Raw genomic sequence first — 17,254 nt, forward strand, 5'->3', positions numbered from 1 at the left:
CAGAGATTATTAGAGTCACCTGTGAAAATCTGAAGTACCCAAAAGGGCTACTCGATGTCTTAATATAGATGACATAAAATCTTTGAAAAATACCACAATTCTGGTAGTTTACTGGTAAACTTAGAAAGTTTCCAATAATATACCCTCCCTATGCAATGCTACAGCTGATACATGTTCCCTCAGAGGAGGTATGGTGTGTGTTTGTGCGTGCACTCAAGTCTAAGTGTGAAGATGCTTGAGTGCCTCAATGTATTTGTGTGTCACCTAGCAGCTTACTTTTGTCATTTTACATGCATTTTCAGAAACACACCCCACTGCATGTCATCTTTCTTTCTGGCACCCTCCTGCTGCCATGACACAATCTCCTGTTTGATAAATCAATTTCTCAGGCTGATTTGGAGGAAATCACGCATGGTCACTTTCCTGCCAAACATCCCCTTTCCCCTTTGCCCCTCCTCCTACCTTTTCCTGGGTAGTGTGAGCCACAGTGACATGGCCAGGCTGTAGAAGAGGAGCAGCCAGTTGGTTTTACTGATCAGCCATCTGTGGAAAAAACTGCTCTCTCCTGGTTCACATTCTCTCATGGAAGGCCAGATTCCTGGGATGCCTTGGCACCCACTGGCAGATTCTCGGCACCACAGTCAATCTGCTCGCCTCCACTCACTTAACACAGTCATCGTTGCCAACACCAACAACTTACCAAAACTTTTCAAGTGTTTCTGAGTGAAGACTCAAAGGAAAAGGGATGAGAAAAGTTGATTTCTATCTGACTCACATGATCACCCAACACCTTACAGTTCTGTACCTACTCACCTCATTTTTCTGCTTGCTTGTGCCTCATTTGCTCTGTTGAGTTGCTAGTCAGCTATCTAACTTGGTTTGTACTGTTTTTAGCATTTTTACGCTAGCTAGGGAAGCTATAGTAGTTGATACAATGTTGCAAGTTTGCTAGCAAGAGTGCAGGCCAGACCTTTATACAATGTTTTAAGTTCGTTAGCAAGAGTGTGAGCTCAAGACCGTAGAGAGATGATTGAAAGACAACTTGCAGTTTCTCAATGATTATAACGGTCACACCAACAGTGACAGAAGAGAAAACTGTACAGAAAATAAAAAATATGTAATTTGGAAACAATACCAGTGGGAGACAAACATAGCTAAGCAGACAAGAGAATGTGATTAATTGATGTGCCTCTGCAATATGTATGCACTTTAAATGGGAAAAGTGAAGTAGAAAGACAGATAGAGAAATGAAGAGATACAGAGACAGGTAGAGAGAGGAGATGATCTGACAAAAGTTTGTGCAGTAGTAGTAGTGCAGTAGTCTGTAGCCAGTACTCTGGGTCATCAGTAAACTGCAGTAATTAGAGCTGTATACTGGAGCACCTGGATGCTCCAGACAGACAGCAGGCCTACAGCCTGGGATGGAGATGCTGTAGTTCTGTAATACACAAAAACCATGAACAATTCCACATAGTCAGGCAAAAGAGCAGGTGTTACACTGTCAATAGATATGCTTGAAGAGGGAGGAATGTGAGGAGTGATAACAAGGTGTGACATAACAGTGCATGTGGTGACATGGTGCTGAGATGGTGGAGTGTGTACAGTATGGTTATGCCAACTGTGGTTTGTGGTGGGAGAGATCCCAGTAATATGTGTGATGACATGATGGGGCAATTTAGAGAAGTGCTGTGTGAGATGGCACAGTGAGACATGAAGGTGTGTGGTTCTATAGTAGTGGCGTGTCACTCCTATCTATCAGTGAGTGTCACTCCTATCTATCAGTGAGTGTCACTCCTATCTATCTGATAGAGAACAGTTTATCTCCCTTGGCAACTGCAGGTCTGCCCCAGCCCCTGTATCACAAGGTGTCCCACAAAGCTCAGTGTTAGGTCCATTACTGTTTAATTTTTACATGCTACCCCTCGGTCAGATCCTCCGTCAATTTGGACTCAGATTTCACTGTTATGCAGATGACACACAAATTTACAACCACACAAAACCCAACTCCATTCTGCCACCCCCCTCTGTTGTTGACTGTCTCTGTGAAAACTTGGATGAGCAATAACTTTTTAAATGAAACAACGACAAAACAGAGATCATGCTCATGGGCCCCAACTCCCTAATTAAGAAACTGGGTCAACTGAATGTGACAATCGATGGCTGCACCATCCACTCCAACTCCAGTCAGGAACCTTGGTGTTATATTTGACCCCACTTTTCCATTTGAACCCCACATCCAAAATATTCCCAATTCAGACTTCTTCCACCTCAAAAACATCTCAGACCTTCTCTCACTGAACGCACTGCTGAAACCCTCATTCACACCTTTGATGTATCACGCCTCGACTACTGCAACGCCATCCCCGCCAAAACACTGGACAGACTTCAACATATTCAAAATGCAGCTGCACGAGTCCTCACACACACCAGCCCTTTGGACCCTCATCAAACTCCACTGGCTCCCAGTTCAATATAGGATAATCTTCAAATTTCTCATGCTCACCTTCAAAGCACTCAATGGACTGGCACCCATATACTTTTACTGACCTCCTGCACTCCTACACTCCACCTACACCCCTACACTGAAAATCTATGGCAATCCATTGTAACATTGGTGATTTATACTTAAATAACTTAAAACAAATAGATTCATATTAGTATGAAACCATGTGTTTGAAGTATTTGATACCATTCCACTAATTCCGCTTCAACCATTACCACAAGCCTGTCCTCCACAATTAAGGTGCCACCAACCTCATGTGGTGTCCATATTGTTCATGCATTTCTAGTAGATAGACCATATGGTTAAGGAAAATAGAAAATACCCTTATTAATGAAAAAATAATCTAACCAACAATGGCAATAACTCCGCAACTCTTCCAACAATTGACTTTTTCACAACTGCCACCAGTTTGACACCAAAACATTGACAACAAATGTTGCCATAGTTCAATAAATAAGTCTGTAAATATATATATGTACAGTACCAGACAAAAGTTTAGACACATCTACTCATTCAAGGGTTTTTCATTATTTTTACTATTTTCTACATTGTGGAATAATAGTGAAGACATCAAAACTAAGACATAACACATTAGTAGCCAAAAAAGTGTTAAACAAATCATATTTTATAGTTGAGATTCTTAAAAGTAGCCACCCTTAGCCTTGATGATAGCTTTACACACTCTTGGCATTCTCAAAACCAGCTTCATGAGGAACGCTTGTCCAACAGTTTTGAAGGAGTTCCCACATATGCTGCTTTTTCATCACTCTGCGGTCCAACTCATCCCAAACCATCTCAATTGGGTTGAGGTCTGGTGATTGTGGAGGCCAGGTCATCTGATGCAGCACTACAACACTCTCATTCTTGGTCAAATAGCCCTTACACAGCCTGGAGGTGTGTTGGGTCATTGTCCTGTTGAAAAACAAATGATAGTCCCACTAAGCACAAACCTGTTGGGCTGGAGTGTAGCTGCAGAGTGCTGTTGTAGCCATGCTGGTTAAATGTGCCTTGAATTCTAAATAAATCATTGACAGTGTAACTTGCAAATCACCCCCACACCATCACACCTCCTCCTCCATTTTTCACGGTGGGAACCACACATGCGGGGATAATCAGTTCACCTACTCTGCGTCTCACAAAGACACGGCGGTTGGAACCAAAAATCTCCCATTTGGACTCATCAGACCAAAGGACAGATTTCCACCGGTCTAATTTCCATTGCTTGTATTCCTTGGCCCAAGCAAGTCACTTCTTCTTATTGGTGTCCTTTAGAAGTGGTTTCATTGCAGCAACTCGACCATGAAGGCCTGATTCATGCAGTCTCCTCTGAACAGTTGATGTTAAGATGTGTCTGTTACTTGAACTCGGTGAAGCATTTATTTGGGCTGCAATTTCTGAGGCTGGTAACTCTAATGAACTTATCCTCTGCAGCAGAGGTAACTCTGGATCTTCGTTTCCTTTGGCGGTCCTCATGAGAGCCAGTTTCATAATAGCGCTTGATAGTTTTTGTGACAGCACATGAAGAAACTTCCAAAGTTCTTGAAATGTCCCAGCACTGACTGACCTTCATGTCCTACACTGCACTCCTCTCACCAGGCTTCACTCCATGGGAGACCGGGCTTTTAGCAGTGCAGCTCCCCAACTCTGGAACTCCCTCTCCATGTCAGAACATCACTATCAGTGGCGAGCCGTCATCACTGGCGACCCGTCACCTGTTTTGAGACACATTTTTAGCCCCACCTTGCCTGTTTTGAGACACACATTTTTAGCCCCACCTTGCCTGTTTTGCATGTTATTTTGGCATTAATACGACTCACATATCAGTTTGCAAACAATGTGAAAAATATATATATCACTGAGTTAATAAAGCCGCATAGAAAAAAGTATATTTTTTGTTGTCTTTTGAGAAAGGCAGCTCCAAAATGCAGGTGTTTCAGCCTAGCTCAGTGCTTTCTGTGGTGGTGGAGCAAGCCAGCAGAAAATAGGAGCGTTGCACCGGGATTGTCTCAGTGTTCTGTCACTCAGGGAGACACTACTTCACGGCCCAGTAGTAAGGGTAGACATCGAAAATTCAAGCCCTTTGGCTCCTGCCATAGAATTACATTAGCAGTGCCCTTCCAAGAAGGCTCAAGGTCATTGGCCACAGATGAAATTACGTCAAATCACATTATATGTACAGTAGCTATGATTGGACTGATCATGTCAACATCTTACTTTCAAAATCTTAGCTAGCAGTCATCATCTTGAATCAATTCAACAATCTACTGGCAAATATTTTTAATCCTTGTCAAATGAAGAGAAACAATGAAGATAAATTATAGATTTGGAAGGAATCGGTGACAGTGGCTAACTGCAAGTATTGCAACTGGGAAGTCGGGAATAAACAAGCTCAGACTGGGAAGTACGTTTTGAACGGTCATCTAACTTGGATTTGTAAATCATGCCTCTTTCTCTTTCTTCGATGACATCATTTTCCCACGAAGGACCACCTTCCTGTTCAAGTGAGCACATCATAACAAGGTGAGTCCAAAAATGTCTTACATGTTGCTGCATAAATTATTTCATTTGCCAGGGAGCTATATATAGTGTAGCAAAGAAATTAATACTAAGTGCATGTTGTGTGTGTAGTAAGCTGTTAATAGCCCATGTGCCTCACACTAATCATTTGGTATTTTTTCACCTGTTAATTTTGCATACTGTTCTGACTTGGTGGTGCACGTAGCCTATAAAACCTGATTTTGAGAAATGTAATTGTAATGAATACGATGAGTGCTGGTTTCAAGCGCAGGGTGCAATAGGTGTTTATTAGTAAAGGACCACAGGAGGAGGCATGTAGCTGGGTCCAGGGGCAGGCAGAAGGTCATACACAGGGACTCCAAAAAGGTAACAGTACAGGCAGGGAAAAAGCTAATAACGTATGAGGCTGAATGAAATGTTTCGCTGACCGACAAGACTCCACTGATAGCAAGGTGTAGCGGGTGTTGGGACTGCTGTTGGAACTCTACTGTTGGGACAGTTTTATGAAGGCCCTAACAGTTTGTGGGCATCGTTTGTCAGCGTTCTAGTGCAATTAATGTATTGTTTAGTGTTGTTGTTTTGGTGACTTTGCTGGCATGCAACCCACTTTTTTTTTTGCCCCACCAAGATTTACATGCCAAAATCGTCACTGATCACAATCCATACCAGGTCGCAGTTGTAAATGAGAACTTGTTCTCAACTGGCCTACCTGGTTAAATAAAGATGAAATAAAATGTAAAAAATACACATATTGCACACTAAAGACACACCTCTTCACACAGGCTTACCCAGATTCTCTGTTGTCTTAACTTTTATCATCTGTCTAGTTCACTGTCATCGTGTTTAGTGTTCTCCATGGCTAGTCTGTCCTTATATTTAGTGTACTTTTAGTTACTTACTTATTTTAAAGGTGCAATATGCAGAAATGACTCCGCCATTTCTTAAAATTCTAATAGTTTGCCTAATTTTAGTTTATGTAAATTTACTTTGGGTGTCGTGAAAAGCCCTTACAACAAAATGTATTATTATTATTAGGAGACAGGTAAGGATTAAGTGGATCAGCATTATCCCCAGCATCTCATTACCATAATTAGTTTACCTGCCACCACTACCACCAGAGAGCCTGAATCATGGAAGCACTGTTCCTCCACTACACAAACACACACGACAAGCATGTGTAACTGTTGTGCAATGGCTAGCTAGTTAGCGGGGTGCGCGCTAATAGCGTTTTAATCGGTGACGTCACTCGCTCTGAGACCTTGAAGTAGTTGTTCCCCAGGGCCACAGCTTTTTTGGAGTGATGGGTAACGATGCTTCGAGGGTGGCTGTTGTCGATGCGTGCAGAGGGTCCCTGGTTCGAGCCCAGGTAGGGGCGAAGAGAGGGACGGAAGCTATACTGTTACACATGCACACCACATAGGCAAATGCCTACACACATACAGACACACAAAACAGATGTCTGCACACAGCAAGGCCTTGTCCATGCTGATAGCTATCTAACATGTACATGTCTCACAATATCTCACAAGGTTTACATGCAGAATCCCACATCAGGTTTCAAATACTGTATATAATGGGATTTCTTGCTCTTTTATTAATGTACTGTATACTCATGCATCAATCCTGGTTTGGGTGTTCTACATCCAGTTGCAGATTGAGTAAAACAGGGATGTGGATTATCCATTCCTCCTACCAGTCATGTGACAGGGGGAAGCATCCCCTCTTACTCCCTAACAGATTGCCAATATCAGAGAGCAGGAACCCTCACTACACCACAGCAGGCAGATCACACGTAGGCACTGGGGCGTGAAGCATGGAGAAGAATCAGCTTTTTCACTCCAGTGCCCTCACTGTTCCCCTTCTCTCACCCTGGCTTGATCCTAAACCACAGCAGAGACCGATACATCCCAGCCCTTTAATATGGTAGAATGATCAGCAATCATACGGTCAGGGGCCAGGACATATCAATGATTTAGTTTCAACAAAGCATATGAACTTTAGGAGATACATAGATGTGACACCCAGCAGAAAACATATCAGAACATTAAAACACCTATATCAGCAGATATTGAACAGAATGACGCCGGAGAGGATGGCTGCCGTTTTACGGGCTCCGAACCAATTGTGCTGTTTTGATAGTTTTTTTGCATTGTTTGTAACTTGTTTTGTACATAATGTTGACGCTACCGTCTCTTATGACCGAAAAGAGCTTCTGGATATCAGAACAGCGAATACTCACCTTGAACTGGATGAAGATTTTTTAATGAGTCGGACGCGAAGGATATGACATTGCTCCCAGACAAGCCCAAATCCTTCTCATTAGCATGAAGAAAATAAGGAAATACAGGGGGCGGAGATCAGGGTGCCTTGTGAGAATTAGTCGGCAAGTGGGTAACATGCCTCTACCATCCGTTCTATTAGCCAACGTGCAATCACTGGAGAATAAACTGGGTGAGGTCCGTTTGATACTACCCTAACAATGGGACATTAAAAACTGTAATATCTTATGTTTAACCAAGTAATGGCTGAACGATGACACGGATAATAGGGGAAGGGGATACCTAGTCAGTTGTACAACTGAATGCATTCAACTGAAATGTGTCTTCCGCTTTTAACCCAATTCTTCTGAATCAAAGAGGTGCGGGTGGCTACCATAATTGACATGTACGTCTTCGGCACGCGGGGAACAGTCTTCAGGGGCAGAATGACAGATTTTTACCTTGTCTGCTCAGGGATTCAATCCAGCAACCTTTCGGTTACTGGCCCAATGCTCTAACCACTAGGCTACCTGCATATACAGTTGGCTGGGTTTTCCGTGTATCGGCAGGACAGGACAGCTACGTCTGGTAAGACGTCTATTTTTCAATAACAGCTGGTGCGCAATGTCTAATATTAAGGTAGTCTCAGCGTACTGCTCGCCTGAGGTAGAGTACCTCATGATAACCTGTAGACCACACTATCTACCAAGAGAGTTTTCATCTATAGTTTGACACTGGCACTAAAGACCACACTCAACGAGCTGTATAAGGCCATATGCCATATGCAAACAAGACTTTAATGCAGGAAAACTTAAATCTGCTTTACCTCATTTCTAGCAGCATGTCACTTTACTCCACACACAGAGATGCGTACAAAGCTCTCCCTCGCCCTCCATTTTGAAAATCTGACCATAATTCTATCCTTCTGGTTCCTTCTGGTTCCTGCTTACAAGCAAAAATGAAAGCAGGAAGTACCCATGACTCAATCAATATGGAAGTGGTCAGATGACGCGGATGCTACTGTTAGGGTTTGTTCTTTGGTCCTTGTAAATCATTGGCTCATTGGTGAAATTAGCATTATGACAATATCTTTAATTAAATCATTCAAAAACATTTATTAATGCAATTGCAGACAGAAGTTGACAATCAGGAACATAGCAAGCATGTTTCCGAGTAAGTTTTGCATCAAAGAAAGGGTCCCATGTTATTTTATCAAACCCGAAATCCAGCCCTCGTGATGTCACTACCTACGTTATCATCTTTTACTCTTGAGACCAAAACCATAACTACAAAGCTATATAAACAAGGCTTTTAGTGTGTTATCGAAAAGCTTAGCAGTAAATGTCCAAGTTGATTTATAGTGGAATGTCTGAGTAGTCTTATCTCCTACACTCCCCTGCAGAGTTCTGTCTCCGTCACACATTTCTCAGAGGGGTCTCTTTATAAGAGAGAGAGAGAGAGAGAGAGAGAGAACTAGAAAACAACTGTGGAACAATATTAAAACCTCATAATGTATATATATTGTTAATCTGTAGTCTAGGACCCTATAAATGGGTCTTATATCCCCTCCTCTACTATTAATACAACATAGGCATAATCAATTATTCTAATAATCATTTGGTACAGCCCCAATCATGACCCCTAGGTGAACTTCTAACACTACGCTACAGGACTGTTTTCCTTGCACAGACTGGAAAATGTTCCAGGATTCATCCAATGGCATTGAAGAGTATACCACCGCAGTTACCAGCTTCATCAATAAGTGGATCGACGACGTCGTCCCCACAGTGACCGAACGTACATATCCCAACCAGAAGCCATGGATTACAGGCAACATCCGCGCATACCCTCAGACGAACCAACAGACAGGCATTGCATCAATACGATCCAACACGTCCTCCACTGGAACCCAGCATCTTTCCTCCGGACCATACCCCTCCCAGTCCACGAGGTACTGAAGGCCCCTCGCCCGACGTCTCGAATCCAGTATGGAATGAATGGAGTAAGCCGGGGCCCCCTCGATGTCCAGAGGGGGTGGAGGAACCTCCCGCACCTCAGACTCCTGGAGTGGGCCAGCACAGGCCTGAGGAGAGACACATGGAACGAGGGGTTCATGCGGTAATCGGGGGGGAAGCTGTAATCTGTAACATAACCTGTCCCCTGGTGTGAACACTGGGCTCTCCGTGGTGACGGTCTGCAAGGTTAGTGGAGGAGTGACGGAGCGAGATCTGGGCCATCTCTGCCCAGGGCACGAACGTTGCCCACTCCCCCGGCCGGTCCTGGCAATAAGACCTCAGAAACTACCCACATCCTGGTTAACTTTCTCCACCTGCCCGTTACTCTCAGGGTGAAAACCTGAGGTAAGGCTGACCGAGACCCCCAGACGTTCCATGAATGCCTTCCAGACCCTTGACGTGAACTGGGGACCCCGATCAGACACTATATCCTCAGGCACCCCGTAGTGCCGGAAGACGTGTGTAAACAGGGCCTCCGCAGTTTGTAGGGCCATAGGGAGACCGGGAAAAGGGAGGAGATGACAGAACTTAGAAAAATTATCCACAACGACCAGGATCATGGTGTTACTATGTGAAGGTGGAAGATCGGTTAGGAAATCCACCGACAGGTACCATGTGAAGGTGGAAGATCAGTTAGGAAATCCACCGACAGGTGCGACCACGGCCGTTGTGGAACGGGTAAGGGTTGTAACTTACCTCTGGGCAGGTGTCTAGGAGCCTTGCACTGGCCACACACCGAGCAGGAGGAAACATAAACCCTCACGTCCTTAGCTAAAGTGGGCCACCAGTACTTCCCACTAAGAAAGCACCGTCCAACTGATCCCAGGATGACCAGAGGAGGGTGACGTGTGGGCCCAATAGATCAGCCGGTCGCAGACAGCAGACGGAATGTACAGACGCCCAGCTGGACACCGAGGGGGAGCGGGCTCTGCACGTGACGCCCCCTCAATGTCCGCGTCCAGCTCCCACACTACCGGCGCCACCAAACAAGGGGAGTATGGGAGTGGGATCCATGGGCCACTCCTCTGTGTCATACAGCCAGGACAATGCATCTGCCTTAACGTTCTGGGAGCCTGGTCTGTAAGAAAGGGTAAACACAAAACGGGTCAAAAACATTGCCTACCTTGCCTGGCGACGATTCAGTCTCCTCGCCACCCGGATGTACTCCAGATTGCGGTGGTCAGTCCAGATGAGAAAAGGGTGTCTAGCCCCCTCAAGCCAATGTCTCCACGCCTTCAGGGTCTTGACGACAGCCAACAACTCCCGGTTCCCCACGTCATAGTTTCGCACCGCCGGGCTGAGCTTCTTCGAGAAGAAGGCACTAGGGCGGCGCTTCGGTGGCGTAACCGAGCGCTGAGAGAGCACAGCTCCTATCCCAGCCTCGGATGCGTCCAACTCCACTATGAACACCAAAGAAGGATCTGGAAGGGCCAGCATGGGAGCTGAGGTCAACAAAGCCCTCAGGTGACTAAAAGCCCTGTCCGCCTCAGCTGTCTACTGCAAGCGCAACGGGCCCCCCTTCAGCAGTGAAGAAATGGGAGCCGCTACCTGACCAAAATCCCGGATTAACCTCCGGTAGTTGTTGGCAAACCCTAAGAAGTGCTACCGTGGTGGGAGTCAGCCAATTACGCACAGCTGCAATGCGGTTACTCTCCATCTCCACCCCTGAGGAGGAAATGCCCAAAGGAGTGGTGACCTCCCTAATTAACACTGACCCTAATGATCGACTATCTAAGGCGTGAACGGGGAAGGGCACATCCACGGGAACAATGGGGGTCCCTAAACTATGAGCTAACGCTCAATGAATCAACCTGAGGTATCAATAAAATTCCCAGCCGAGCCTGAATCTACGAGGGCCTTACGCTGGAAATGCGGGGAAAACTCAGAAAAAGTGCCAGACACAAACATATGTGCAACAGAGGCCTCTGGGTGAGAATGGTGCCAGCTCACCTGTGTTGATGCCAGAGCACCCTGCCTGCTGCCTCTATTCCCAGAGGAACCAACCCGGCACCAACCAGCAGTGTGACCTCTGCGGCCACAGATGGTGCACGAGCGGAAACCCCCTCCGGTCTCCCTGCGCACAGCCCCTCGCAGTTCCATGGGTATCGGAGAGGGGGTGCAGGAGGATGGAACCACCAGACCCCGATCTGGTCCACCAGCTGGTCGAAAGTGAGGGTGGTGTCTCTGCAGGCTAGCTCCCGACGGACGTCCTCGCGCAAACTGCAGCGGTAGTGGTCGATCAGGGCCCCGTTGTTCCAGCCCGCGCCGGCAGCCAGGGTTCTAAACTCCAGGGCAAACACCTGGGCGCGCCTCATCTCCTGCCTCAGATGGTAGAGGCACTCACCAGCCGCTCTGCCCTCGGGCGGGTGGTTGAAGTCTGCCTGGATACGGAGGGTGAACTCCTCAAAATGGTCCAACACCACATCTTCCTCTCTCCACACGCCGTTGGCGTGTGCATGAAGGCTATTGAAGGGGTTAGATGTAGACCCTATACCTTTTAATGGGTTAATAACTTATTAACAAACTGTGAAGTCTCCTTATGAGACACTCTTGTGTGTGTGTGTGTGTGTGTGTGTGTGTGTGTGTGTGTGTGTGTGTGTGTGTGTGTGTGTGTGTGTGTGTGTGTGTGTGTGTGTGTGTGTGTGAAAACCTGTTTTGAGTGTTGTGCCCTGCAGATGCCTTTAGGAGGGCAGAACCGCCTAAGTTCACGCTCTTCATGTTTGGGTCCCACCGTGGCTGGCTGAGGTTCTGAGAAGACGACTGGTTTTCTGAGAATACAAAGCCACCGCAGGCCTGATGGAATTCACACCTGTCAGAAGATGCTTAAAGACTCGCCTGTTGTGGTGATAGGTTTAAGGCGAAATTCCAAGTATAAACACCGATTGTTATGATTATTGTAAGACTTGGTGATAGGTTGAGGGCAAAATTCCAAGTATGAACGCCGATTGTTGTGATAAAGTTAAGGGTTTGATAAGGTATTCTGTGATTTTTCTAGGTATTTTGTATATTTAAAACTGAAGGTAACCTATTCTGGACTCAACAGAAGGCTACCTGCTAAAAGAAACAGTTAACAAAGATCAAAGACAGAGAAGTTTCCTCTAGAATGCTACACGCCACCATATGCTCCACCACCCCTTCCCTACTGCGGAGATAGGTTTAAAAGAATTTATCCACTACTCCCAAACAAACTAGTAGCTCCAGGCGATAATTCTTCTCCACCACCGGGTAGAATGTATCAAGAACTTGGAGAAATATGGAATGATGCCAAGACACAATCGACACCTCTCTATCCTAGAGTTACCATGGCAAAGGACCTCATGGCAGCTCAAGAAAAGAAGGTGCCGAGAGAAATGGATAAAGCTGTTGACAAAATTACACGACATTGCGATGATGAAGACAGACAAAAGGATAAGTGGTAGCAATTTAACAAAGGAAGAGAAGAGGAGATAAGACTAGAGAGAGCGGAAAGTGAAGAAAGAGCAAGAAGTGGACAATAGACAAGACAGTGGGAAGAAAAGAAGAGAGAGGAGAGAGAACGTGAACAATTGAAAGAACATGAAAGTGGAGCTGAAATTGAAGAAGAAGGTGAGTTTCCCGATAGTCTGAAGGTCTCTCATGCACGTGCTGCTGGTTCATGGAGTATGCAGCAGAAGCTGGATCGCTCGAGGGCAAAACTAAGGCACTTATCAAACATGGTGCATAGTGAGGTAGCACTATTACAGGATGAATTTAACTTATTATGGCTGGGGGGCAGTATTGAGTAGCTTGGATGAATAAGATGCCCAGAGTAAATTGCCTGCTACTCAGGCCCAGAAGCTAAGATATGCAACTTATTAGTAGATTTGTATAGAAAACACTCTGAGGTTTCTACAACTGTTTGAATGGTGTCTGTGAGTATAACAGAACTCATATGGCAAGCAAAAATCCTGAGAAGAAATCCTACCCGGAAGTGGGAAATCTGAGGTTTGTATTTTTCAACTCAGCCCCCATTGAAGATACAGTGGGATATTAGTTATGTTTCACTTCCCAAGGCTTCCACTAGATGTCAACAGTATTTACAAACTGTTTTGAGGATTCTACTCTAAGAGCTCTTTGAGTGAGTGGTCTGGCAGAGTGCCACAGCCTCGGTCTGGTGCGCTCACGTGAAAGTTAGCTACGTTCCACTTCATTTGTACAGACAAAGGAATTGTCCGGTTGAAACATTAATTAAGTTTTATGTTAAAAACATCCTAAAGATTGATTCCATACTTAGTTTGGCATGTTTCTATGGGCTGTAACGGAACTTTTTGAACTTTTCGTCCGACGTTCGGCACGACCTGAATGCGCTTTTGGATTTGTTTACCAAACGCCCTAACAAAAGAAGATATTTGGACATAACTGATGGACATTATGGAACAAATCAAACATTTATGGTGGAACTGGGATTCCTGGGAGTGCATTCTAATGAAGATCCTCAATTTCTGAGTAATGTTGACTACCCAATATGGCTGCTTTGTTGTCTAAAGGCTGTACTCAGATTATTGCATGGTTTGCTTTTTCCGTATAGTTTTTTAAAAATCTGACACAGCGGTTGCATTAAAGAAAGGTTTATCTAAAGTTCCAAGTATAATAGTCATATCTTTATCAATGTTTATTATGAGTATTTCTGTCATTTGATGTGGCTCTCTGCACAATCACCACATGTTTTAGAACTACTGAACGTAACGCGCCAATGTAAACTCATATTTTTTTATATAAATATGAACTTTATCAAACAAAACATACATGTATTGTGTAACATGAAGTCCTATGAATGTCATCTGATGAAGATCATCAAAGGTTAGTGATTAATTTTATCTCTATTTCTGCTTTTTGTGACTCCTCTCTTTGGCTGGAAAAATGGCTGTGTTTTTCTGTGGCTTGGTGGTGACTTAACATAATCGTTTGTGGTGCTTTCGCTGTAAATTATTTTTTAAATCACGCACTGTGGCTGGATTAACAGGAATTTCTAATGAGATTTCTGTTGTTTGAATTTGGCGCCCTGCACTTTCACTGGCTGTTGTCATATCGATCCTGTTAACGGGATCTCAGCCGTAAGAAGTTAAAAAGATACAGCTCCAGACATCTCGGAGACTGTCGATGAAAAGGACTGAATGGATGGAGACACAGCCAGGTGAATATGACCGTGCTGTGGGAACTTACCCTTTGGTGATCAAAACCTCTGGTACAGGACAACCGTATTATGATTACAAACCATGGAGTTTTTGGGACTTAGACACAGCAGCGAAACAATTGCCTCACATCACTGCAGAGCCTGGAAAAAGATGAAGACTGAAGAAAAAGCAAGGAAGACTGGCCTTGACACACAACTCAAGAAAGCCCAACATGCCCAACTGGACAAAAGAAAAAACAACAATCTAATGTTGGCTGTAACCCCAGCTGCCCTGCAGCAGCAGCCTCCTCCACCACCTGCTCCACAGTTTACCCAAGCACTCAGTTCCCTCCTCAACCATATGGGAACCCACAACTATACCTACCCACACAAAGACAACCACTGGTGTGCTGGAATTGCGGAATGACAGGTCATATGAGAAACATGTGCCCACAACAACCACAGCAGCAACCTTGGCAGCAGACGGGAAGAGGTCAATTGAGAAGGAATGCTAGCAGAGGGAACTTCCAAGTTTGTAAAGGTGGAAGACCAGCCTACACTGGACAGGCTCCACCTGTTTTTTCCCAGTCTCAACCAATGAATGGTCGAAAATATGGATGGCCCCAACAGCCTCCTGCGACAAACCAGGTGTGGTTCCCACCGCAGAATAATCAACAATAGGGATGCCTTGACCCCCTTCTCCAGTGTCACCAGCACATATTTCCTGATGTTACCAAAGAACCAATCATTACTCTGAAAGTCAACGATCAAGAGGTACCATTTGTAATAGACACTGAAGCACACACCTCCTGCATTGGATCTACAGGCCAACACCTCGGCCTGGGACTCACATCTAAGTCACTGCAGTCGATCGCAGTCGCTGATATATCTCTGCTAGGTAAAGCCCCGCCTTATCTCAGCTCACTGGTCACCATAGCAGCACCCACCCGTAGCATGCGCTCCAGCAGGTATATCTCACTGGTCACCCCCAAAGCCAATTCTTCCTTTGGCCGCCTCTCCTTCCAGTTCTCTGTTGCCAATGACTGAAACGAACTGCAAAAATATCTGAAGCTGGAGACTCTTATCTCCCTCACTAGCTTTAAGCACCAGCTGTCAAAGCAGCTCACAGATCACTGCACCTGTACATGGCTCATCTGTAAATCGCCCATCCAATCTACCTCATCCCAAACTGTATTTATTTATTTTGCTACTTTGCACCCCAGTATCTCTACTTGCACATTCATCTTCTGCACACCCTACCATTCCAGTGTTTAATTGCTATATTGTAATTACTTCGCCACCATATATATATTGCCTATATATTGGTCTATATATTGCCTTACCTCTCTTATCCTACCTCATTTGCACATGCTGTTTATATATTTTTCTACTCTATTATTGATTCTATGTTTGTTTATTCCATGTGTAGCTCTGTGTTGTTGTATGCGTCGAACTGCTTTGCTTTATCTTGGCCAGGTCGCAGTTGTAAATAAGAACTTGTTCTCAACTAGCCTACCTGGTTAAATAAAGGTGAAATAAAAATAAAATAAAAAATAAATAACAAGCTGTACTGGTCTGAAGATACAACAATTGACCTGGTGGAAGGTAATACTATTAAGGCTACCTTTTTTAACTCTTTGGCCACTCCTGTTAGCCTACTGGGTAGAGACATTTTCCTGATCAAGTCCAATGTGATTCAAATGTACGACCTGACCTTTATGATGAACCTCTTGAGCTCCCTCATGTTACTCTCTTTGTTGATGGCTCTGCCTTTATTGATAGGGAGACTGGTAGGAAACATGCAGGGTTTGGTATAGTCTCACTGGATTGGTCATCGTTGATTGAACAGCCCTTGCCTGAACATTGCTCAACACAACAAGCTGAGCTCCTGGCCCTTAATGAAGCATGTAAATTAGGTAGTGGTTTGAAGGTTAACATTTATTCTGACTCTGCATACGCCATTGGCGTTTGCCTGTCTTGGATAGGGGTTTGGAAAGGTAGGGGCTTTGTTAATGCATCTGGTACTCCTATTAAACATTGTTTACAGATAGAAGCCCTGCTGGAAGCTATGCTTCCTGCCAAGTTGTTTATTCTTAAGGTATGTGCCCACACAGGTAACACTGACAGAGTTAGTTTGGGCAATGCAGCTGTTGATGCTGCTGCTTCTCGTTGCCATTCTCATGCTGTTATGCTTTCCTCCCCGTGTACGTCTGAAATCACTGATCTGGACCAACACCAGGCTGCGGATGCACTCAATCACCCTTTGTGGGAGTCTAGATGTTGCTCTAGAGGCCCTGATGGCCTGTGGAGGCAGTCCCTCTCTGGAAAACCTGTTCTGCCCTTATCTCTCGTCTCCTCTGTGTGTCGCCTGGCCCATGGGATGGGTCTCGCGCTAAACGGGGAGATGGTAAGACTAATATCTGACACCTGGTTTTGTCCAAATCTGATTGAAATTTGCAAAACAAACGTGTATAAATGTACCACATACATTTAATACAACATTGGTAAGGGTACCCCCCTGAAACCAGGGTAATTTACAGCGTTGGCCGACCCGTTCACACATTTAGCTATGGATTTCATAGACATGGCTGAAGAAAGGAAAGAAAGAGATACTACCTGGTAATAATTTACGGCTTTACCAGGTGGGTTGAAGCATTTCCAACCGTGCACTGTGATGCCAAAACAGTAGCGAAACTTCTGGTAAGGGATATCATCCCTAGATTTGGTATTCTGGAAGTTCTTTCCGCAGACAATGACACCCATTCCACAGGACATGTGGTTGCACAGGTGGCTGCCCAAATGGAGATAGATCAGATGTTTGTTTGTATCA

General features: G+C 44.9%; 1 protein-coding gene across 3 annotated transcripts in view; it reads right to left on the bottom strand.

The window, feature by feature from the left end:
* LOC110537230 (roundabout homolog 1) overlaps positions 1-17,254 on the bottom strand; it is a 232,647-nt gene that overhangs the window by 204,734 nt on the left and 10,659 nt on the right. The gene's annotated exons all lie outside the window — the stretch shown is intronic.

The sequence above is a fragment of the Oncorhynchus mykiss genome, chromosome 12, assembly GCF_013265735.2.
Source record: "Oncorhynchus mykiss isolate Arlee chromosome 12, USDA_OmykA_1.1, whole genome shotgun sequence".
NCBI lineage: Eukaryota > Metazoa > Chordata > Actinopteri > Salmoniformes > Salmonidae > Oncorhynchus > Oncorhynchus mykiss.